Genomic DNA, 9,820 nt, shown 5'->3' with positions numbered 1-9,820 from the left:
GCCAAGCAGGAAGGCAGGTGGTTCACAAAGGGAGTAGCCTCTGGTCCTTTTGTTACTTAGGTGTGGGAAGTTGGGGTTTTCCTTTTGATTTAGTTCTAGGGAGTCAGGGTGAATCAGCCTTAGGTTCCCTGCCTCCAGACCCTATTCTCCTGCCTCAGGCTCACTGCAACCTGTGCCTCCTGAGTTCATGCCTCGGCCGCTCGAGTAGCTAGGATTATAAGCATGCACCACCACCCCTGGCTAATTTTTGTATTTTTAGTAGAAATGGGTTTTCACCATATTGGGCAGGCTAGTCTCGAACACCTGGCCTCAAGTGATCCTCCTGCCTTGGCCTCCCAAAGTGCTGGGATTACAGGTGTGAGCCACCATGCCTGGCCTGGTTCATGGTTTTTAAAAATCAAATTAGTTGCCAACATTTTAAAAAATCAGGACTCTCACTTATAGATTTCCAGCTTCCTTGAAAAATTCATAAGATCTCTCAAAAACACAGCCTACATTCCACCAGTATCAACAGTCAGCAGGACAGGGCAGGTGCTGTCCAAGGCTTCTTTCCAGACCCAGCACTACCCCACTGCCCCTACAACATATGTGCACACACTCACAGCTCACCCTTTTGGTTAAGTGCCTGGACCTGTAGGCAGCTGGGTTTTCCCACCATTGGCTCTCAGGGAAAAGAAGGCTGAGGGATGATTTTATCATCCTCTGAAGTGCTTTCATGAAGAAGCTACAAGCATTACAAACTGTGTAAGGAAAATAGGCTCAAAGCAAAGCAGCCAGCATTGGAATGGGTGATTGGGGACATTAAATATGTCCATTTCTTGGAGAGTCTCTGAGACAAACTATTTCTATTTGTGTTGGGTGGTTAAACATTTGGTGGCCTTGAGGTAAGAAGCTAAACCACATGATCTCTTGTGGACTCTTCCAGGTCTGGGGTTCTGTGACTCTGTACAAGAGATGTAAAAGAAAGCTTTAATCTTGAGGAGGTTACAGCACACATAGAAAACACATGCACTTACCAAAAAACAAACAAGCAAACACAAACAAGTGAATAAATAGCTCAGCGACTGCCTGGAGCTGACAGTATGCATGCCCCAATTAACCACCCACTACCCTGCTGCTGGGAGGAAAGAGTTGTACCAAGGTTGTGCCCAGCACATTTTCTAGCCAGCTGTCTCCCATTGTTCTAACAACCCAAGGCCCCTTGAAATCTCTCTTAGGATTGATCTGAGAAGACCTCAGTGTTGCACAAGACTGAATTGCAAGCAACAGAAATCGATTATCCCATGAGGAAAGGGGACTTGATGAAAAGACAAGAGGGTGCCCACAGAATCAGCAGGAGACTGAAGACCGAGATTAAGAACTGGGCAGGCTCCAGGGGCTAAGTGCCCCTCTCCATTATCCTACATTCTAGATCCCAAGTCCTGAGTAGGACCTCACCCTGTCTGCTTCCACGGTGGGAGGTGAGGCACAGGCAGTATCCTGCCTTCCAATATACTGCTTGCGAGGAGGTTATCCCCAAATAGGTAAAAGGTATGATTGCTGGATTGTCCCCCAAAATTCAAATACCCCTAGCTAAGGCCTCTCCTCACTAAGTCTGAACAGCAAACTGTGTAGCAAGGATCCCCAAATTGAAAGCTGAACCCAGTGATTAGAGAGGACAAGCCAGCAGGTCAGAAATGGTGCTGACCATGATAAGGAGGAAGAAAGCTTGGCTCCTGGCCACTGGGTGCATACTCATGCTCCACCCAGCAAGGAATGAATATTTGTTGAGCACTTACTATGTAACAAACCCTAATTAGACATCTGACACACCCTATCTCTTTTGATCTTCTCCCCAACCCTAAAAAGTAGGTATGATTATGTTTTCAAATTAAGAAATAGCCTTGGAGGGGTAAGGCAACTTGCCTGAGCTCTTTCAGCTTATATATGGGAAGGCAGGAAGTGAAACTCAACACCTCTTGGCCCCAAAGCCAAGACCACTCAAACCAGGAAACTGACAGCTCTTCCAACAACCTGGTTATTGGAACAGGACAGGTGGTCATGGCTCCAGCTGCAACAAATACAGCCACTCCATCCCAATTTTGCACACACTCCATCATCAAGAACAGACTTACTCTGGTCCAGATGTGACTCAAGTACTGTACTTTTTTTTGCCTAGTCTCATCTTGATTTCCTTTGGTTTTGTTTTTTCCTTCTGATATCTGCTGCATAGCTGTATCTGTGTCACGTGTAGCTCCTGGATGAATCTCTTTGCAGCACCTAGCACTGTGTTATAACCAAGTAATAAATAAGTGGTGGTAGTGCTACCTGGCTGACTGAACACCAAGCGATAAAGATGCCCATGCTTATCCACTCAGAGCAGCTGATACCCCTTGAAAGACAGCTCAGAAGACAAAGATGGAAAAGGAGAATAGCAGACAGATGTTGGTTACCTACTCTCCCTTCCCTCCCCAATCCTTGTCACTGGGCAACAGCCTCTTCCTTCCAGGCAGACAGGACCAGTGAGGTACAACAAACCCCCTCCAGTCCCAACCAGAAAAGCTTCTCACATTGTCTGTAATCCACATGAAACTCTCTCAACTCACCTCTGTGTTGTCAGAGGGGCAGCAGAAGGACATCCTAAACCCCTACCAGGTAGGCAGTTACAAGCAGGAGCCTGAGCCAGAAGCACTGTGAATGGAGACCTCCTTCCCTCACTTAATGGCCGTGTGATCTGAGACAGTTCACTCAGTTTAAGTTTCCTCATCTGTAGAATAGGGATCAAGTAAAACTCATGGCCTACAGTTGTTTTGAGGATGAAATGAGATGACACATTTAAAGTGCTGACACCTAGAAAGTAGAATGGTGGTTGCCAGAGGTTGGAGGAGGAAGGGAGAGGGAGTCACTGTTGATGGGCACAGAGTTTCAATTTGAGAAGATGATAAAAAGTGCTAGAGATGGATCGTGGTAATAGCTGCGTAACAGCATAAATGTACTTAATTCCAGTGAACTGTATACGTCAAAATGGTTTAAATGGGGAAGTTTATGTTATATATATTTTATCACAATTTTTTAAGTGCTCATCACTGTATGACATTAAAAAAAAAAATGACGCCTGCCAGATGTTCCTCAAACATGTGAAGCTCATTCTACCCCAGTGATTTGCTGTGCCCTCTGCCTGGAAACCTTACCCCCATTATTCCCAAGGCTCCTCCTTCCCTTTGCTCAGGGACCTGCACAAGAGTCACCTCCATAGAGAAGTCTTCCCTGATCACCCTACCTAAAGTATCACCTCCCATCGTTGATATGCCCCTGACCGTGTTGTGAAATGTGGGGTGTTTTTTTGTTTTGTTTTGTTTAGAATTTTTTTTTTTCTTGCTCTGCCACCCAGGCTGGAGTGCAGTGGTGCAATCACGGCTCACTGCAGCCTTGACCTCCTGGGCTCAGGCAATCCTCCTGCCTCAGCCTCTCAAGTAAATGGGACCACAGATGCATGCAACCATACCTGTTGGGGACCAGTCTCAACACCACCCATAGGGTACCCAAAGTCTGGTGGCGACAAAGGAGTGAGAAGATACAGGTTAAGAGTGCATAAAGAGTGGGGGCCAGGGGACCAATTGTAAAATGGAGGCTGTAAAAGGCTCAGAGCTCTGGTCTCCACACTATGTATTGAGTACAATCACTTAGATCTAAGAAGCAGCAGATGTTCAGGGTGAAACGGTGAAAGGGAGGCAGTATGTCATATGTGTAATCTATAGTAGTGGCGATTTAAATGAATCTCCCTTGTGCTCAAACAGTGTATCTTTAACTTACTGGAGAGTAGTTAGTGGGAGTGGGTTTAACTAGCAGCCTGTACATCTGGCCACATTCTAATGTTTCAAAGGAGTGTCTTTTTTCTTGAACACAGTGTTTATGGATAAGAGAGCAAGTCTCGCTCAGAGCATGGGAACATAATGGCGATAAGAAGACTTTCCTTCTCAGAGGCCTTTTGTGGCTTTTCACAACTTATTGTCCCATATTTTTATAGCCAGTTTATATAGGCACCCCATAAGCCTTTCCCCCAACGCATACTCAGCTAATTTTTGTGTGTGTATGTAGAGACAGGGTCTCTCTATGTTGCCCAGGCTGGTCTTGAACTGCTGGGCTCAGGTGATCCACCCACCTCGGCCTCCCAAAGTGCTGGGATTATAGGCATGAGTCACCATGTCCTGCCTGATTTGGATTTCTGAATGGCATGTATCACTACCTGACACTGCACAGTATATTTATTACTTCTCCCCTTGCAGAATATAAGCTCCATAAGGGCAGGGACTTTATTGTCTTGTTCTCAGCTGACCCCTGATATCTAGAACAGTGCCTGGAGCTTAGTGCTTAGTAAGCACTTGTGCATGGAGTGAAAATAAAGCTTAGCTGTCATCGCTGTCATTCTACAGTGGGGATGGGAACTCTCAGCTGACACCTAGCACCAAGAGGCCCGCTGGGGTGTGGCAGCCACTGGGAGGCAGGAGGGTTAAGCACATGGGAAACACTCAGACAGGGTAAAGCAGGGTAAGGCACCAGCATTGGAAAGAGAACGAAGGTTGACCCGAATTAAAGTGCCGCAATTTTAAATTTCTGGTTTGACTGAGTCCATGTTTGTTTTACGTGGTCAGGCCCTTTTATGGACTAGTAAATGGCTTTCCAAGGAGAGCGCCACCAGCCAGGAAGGGGTTTGTGTATACACTGATCAGGCTGTCTCTGAGCTGTGGGTGTGGACAGAGACCATAGCGAAAGCCCTTCCTCCTTGGAGGAATAAAGGTGAGCAAACACTCAGAACTGCTGTGGGTCTGGCTGGAGCGAGGAGGCAAGACCAGGAAGCAAGGAGAAAGAAAAAGGGTGGAGGAGGTGAGAGCTGGCAGGGCAGTTCTGAGCCGCTGGGGACACAGGGCAAGTTTGCATTTGCTCTAAGTTAAGGCAGCTGGGCCAGGGGACACTGAGACCCTGAGCAGGGTTTCCCTAGAGGAGAAGGCATGTGCATAGGGCATGTCCATCTGGCAATTGAGGCTTGGGGTGGGGAGGATGTACTCTTGGCAAAAACATTTAAAATCTTCAAAGGACTTCCCTGAAAAAGCTCTAAAGACAGATAACACAGCTGTCCTCTCTTGCCCATTTCCGTATTTTACCATGTCCCTCTTTACAGCCAATAGAAATCTCTTGCTTTAAGTATTTTGGGAATGATGTGTAGATGTGTATAAGGGGAAGTAAATCCCATATTTTAGTTAATGCAGAGAAGGTTGGTTCAAGGATGAGTTTAATGCTATAAATAAAGTCATTTGGGTGTCTGGCTTTAAATCTGATACATCCTTTTAACTTTCAGCATGATCATATTAATTATAATCACTGTCATTTTTGAGACTTTGTTCATGCCAGGTACTGTGCTAGGTACTTTACATAGATTACATAATTATTACAATAATCTCTCAAAATAGATATTATTCTCCCTCACTTTACATAGGAAGAAACTAGGGCTCAAAGAAGTTAAATACATTTCTACAGCTGGTAAGTGGTAAATCTAGGATTTGAACTAGAACTGTCTATCTGAAAAGCTGTGCTATAAAACAAAGTCACCCACCACCTAGCCTGGTGCCTGGCCCATAGTATATGTCCAAAATATCTAGTTTGGGATGACCTGAATTAATGCATTTTCATGATACCATATTCACTGAGTCCATACTCTATTCAAGGTGCTTTACAGGCAACACTTCACTGAATTTTCTCAACAGGTCGGCAGGGAGGAATCATCTCCACTTTATACAGGGGTACACTGAGCATCTGGGAAGTTCAGGAACTTGTCTGAGATGCCACAACCAGTAACTGGTAAATACAGGATAAGAAGCTAAGTCTGTCTGACTCCAAGCAGTGGATCTTCTCCTTTACCCACTTCTGTGTTCTCCCAGTCTTGGAAAAGACATCAACGGTCACTTTTCCTCTGACGGGTTCCCCCAGGGCCTGGTACACATCTAATGGAATTTCATTGCCATAAAGCTTTTTTCTTTTTCCTTAATGTCTGTGAAATCTGCCTTGGTATAAATATCTAATAATAATGCCTTAAACCAAAGCATTGTGTTGGTATAAGAAACACTTTCATGTACATTGTTTAATTTTTCACCACAACCATGTGCCATCACCACATCACCATTTTACAGATGTGGAAGCAGATGTGGCCAAGGGATGACCTGACTGCAAGTTCAGCACAGGCTCCTTCCACGACACCAGGCTGCCCTAATTACAAAGTCAAGTTCAAACTGGGGAGTGTGAGATAAGAGATGGGGAAGCAGGATAGAGGTGAGTCAGAATCAGTTTTCCTCAATTTTTTGACCACCTTAGAAACCACCTCCCTCACCTACCCCATGCCATGGTTCATGCCTCAGTGACCCTCTTGTGTTTGAACTCAAACCTGATTTACCAGCCTCTTAAAGTGGAAGGGAAAACAGCATGTCCTGGTACAGAGTAACTGATCAGAACAGTAAAAGTGCCTTAGATTGCTGCAAAGGGGCTGTCCTGTCTTGGTCTTCTTTGTATTTCCCTATACCCTCTAACTAAGGGACACCCAACTGCTTGGCCCAGAAGTCACGCTCAGTACCTCTAATGACTGACAGGACTTTGGGAGGAATCTGTGTTTCCCTGTAGACTAAGCTGGATCCCAGTCCTTGGGTCAAGTGGAGCCAGAGACAGCGGGACCCTCTTAGAACCCCAGAGACAGTCAACTTTCGGGAGGTGGTGCTGAGAAGAGAGTCCTCACACAGTTCTGGGTCAGCCAGAATGGTATTTCCCCAGGATAACTGCGGACTGGAAAAGGATTATGTCACTACTTGGCATTTTTTTTAAACCCAGGCAGGGTTTTAGAATACTCAAAGTCATCCCAGGATTCAGGATCTGTCTCAGGACTAGCAGAGAAGCCCAGGTCTGGGGTCTGGAGCTAACAGCCCCCAGATTGCCTTCAGTCCACTTCTAGTTACCTCCTAAGCAGCAGCCTCTCCATCCCCTTGAAATGCCCAGGACCAATGGGACAGAATCCTGCGAGACAGAACCACGGAGAGAATGCCGAGGGCTCTGGTGCCTCCCAAGTGGAACATAACACACACTTCCGGATCTGCTGACAACCTAAAACCAAGAAGGTGCACTTCAAAGAGTGGTCGCTGGGTGTCACCACTGCTTCTTAGGCAAGTGCCCTCATCAGTGAGCTAACTTTGAAGGTTGCTGGGGAGTGAAAATTCCTTCTTGGAGACTCTGTTTACAGGCCTGACATCTTCTGTGTTTCCCTTGAGCTCCATGACATTCTCACTCCTCTCACCCCCTGGTCCTACCATCTGGCCTGGATCACATAGGCCACCACGGAGTTATTCTCTTGCTCTTCTCTCCTTCCCAGCTTGCTTGGCAGAACTCAGACTCTGTGTTCTCCATGCTGGCACTGGAGCACATAGTTAGGGAAAGTCACCCAAGACTGGCTTTGCTTTTGATTCATGATCACAAATCTCAAACAGGCACTTATTCCTAGTAATCCATCTGTCCATAAGTGTCCAACTCTCACTTACTCCCTCAAACAACTTTGCATCTAATCTTTAAACCTCTCATGCCCCTGTTCTGCTTGTACTTGTGCCATTTAGAAAAGAAAAAAGAAATATGTACCAACTCCATCTTTTCACCAAACCTCTAAACCTACCAAAATTTGTACATATCTTCTCCTCTTTCACCTCTACTCTGTATCTCATCTCCCCTTACTTTCTCAAGGTCCTTTGACTTTCTGTACTGTCTTCTGGATGAATATCTCCCTCTATCCTAGAGAATTCCCACCAATGAACAATTAAGCTCTAGTATCCCTCATCTTAAAAATCTCTGTATACCAAATTACTGTCCAGTTACCAGCCTGTGTCTCTCTTCTCTTTCAAACTAGATTTCACCTTTCATCTCAACCCCATAAAAAAAAAAAAAAAAAGCTGTCTCTACTAACTACCTCCCATTCACTCTTCAACCTGCTAAAATCTGGCTGATACCCATCGTGCTCCAGAGTGGACTTCTCAAGATCACCATGACCCCCATGTCACCAAATGGACATAAATATCCTCACCTCCCCGCCAGGATTGTGAACACCAGTCTGACCATGTTCTCCCTCTTGGCTTCCATGACACTACCCTCTCCTGATTTTCTTAGATTTATCCTTGGTTTCCTTTGTTGGCTCCTCCACTATCTGATTCTAAGTATTAGAATTTTTCAGTCTTTTTCCTGGATAGTTTTCTCTTTTCCTTTTTACCCCATCTTCCTGGGTAATCTCATCCATTCCTGCTGATCTATACATTGCCTTTTGATGCTGATGGCTCCCAAATTTGTATTTTAGGCCCAGTCCTATCTATTTCACATCTTCACTTGCAAGTTTCATAGGTATTTCACAATGAGCATGTCCAGAATGGAATTCTCAATTTCTTCCTCTCCCCAAAACACCTGTCCTGTGTTTAGTCTTCTCCATCTCTGTAGATTGCACTGCTGTTTCCCCCGATGCCCAAGCTCCAAACCTAGGAATCAGCACTTTTTTCTTCACACTCATATTCATTCCATGAGCACATTCTATTCTCTCTCCAAAATTCATTTCAAATTTCTCACTTCTCTCCATTTTCACACTCATCTGGATCACCATCGCTTCTCTACGAAACTGACACAGAACATTTCTAACTAATCTTCTCATTTCCACACTTTGTGATCCATTATTGACACAGCAGCAACAGAGGTCTAAAAACTAAGTGATGGGACCATTCTGTATCTTAATCTGGTATACATATGTAGAACTTTGTGGTGTGCTTAAGATTTGTACACTTTACTGTAGGTTGTATCTCAACTAAAAACGACAACAACAAAACAAAATAAAGCCGGGTACATTGGTACATGCCTGTAATCCAGGCTACTTGGGAGGTCAAGGTAGGAGGATGGCTTGAGCCCAGGAGCCTAAGACTAGCCTGGGCAACATAGAAAGACCCTGTCTGAAAACAAAACACCTAAGTAAAATGTCAATTCTCTAGCTAAAATTCTTCAGGGGTGTCCCTCTGTACCCAGGGAAAACCCAAGCCCTGCATCACGTAGCCCCAGCCTTTTCCTCCAGCTTCATCTCCTATTGTATTTCTTCCTTGTTTGCTAGAGCCCAGCTGTCCCAGCTTCATTTAGTTTCTCCAGTTAATCCAAGAACTGTCCTGCCTGCCTCAGGGCCTTTGCTCAGGCTTTTTCCTTAGCCCAGAACCCTTCTGCATTCTTAGGGCCTTCTCCTTCATGTCACCCACCCAGGCTTTCCCTGGCCCCCCACCCACCCGTCTAGAGCATGTCATCCTATTTATACCTTACAGTGATTTATTTATTTATTTATTTATTTATTTTGAGACAGGGTTTCACTCCTATGGCCAAGGCTGGAGTGCAATAGTGCAATCTTGGCTCGCTGCCATCTGTGCTTCCTGGGCTCAAGCGATTCTCCTGCCTCAGATTCCCAAGTAGCTGGGATTATAGGCACATGCCACCACACCCAGCAAATTGTTGTATTTTCAATAGAGACAAGGTTTTGCCATGTTGCCCAGGCTGGTCTCCGACCCCTGGGCTCAAGCGATCTGCCCACCTCTGCCTCCCAAAGTACTGGGATTACAGGCTTGAGTCACCATGCCTGCCCTTGATTTTATCATACTATTATAATTGTCTTTTTCCCACAGTTGGGACCAGATTATACATTTGACACTTGCACACTTATTACACACGTTATTATACAGAAGTGCTACATAGATAACCAATGCCACAATTCTTATACTCAAAGAGCAAGCAGATACCTTTT

This window comes from Rhinopithecus roxellana, chromosome 19 (assembly GCF_007565055.1).
Source record: "Rhinopithecus roxellana isolate Shanxi Qingling chromosome 19, ASM756505v1, whole genome shotgun sequence".
In the NCBI taxonomy this organism is placed as follows: Eukaryota; Metazoa; Chordata; class Mammalia; order Primates; family Cercopithecidae; genus Rhinopithecus; species Rhinopithecus roxellana.
The sequence above is the reverse complement of the archived record's forward strand: the minus strand, read 5'-3'. Positions refer to the sequence as shown.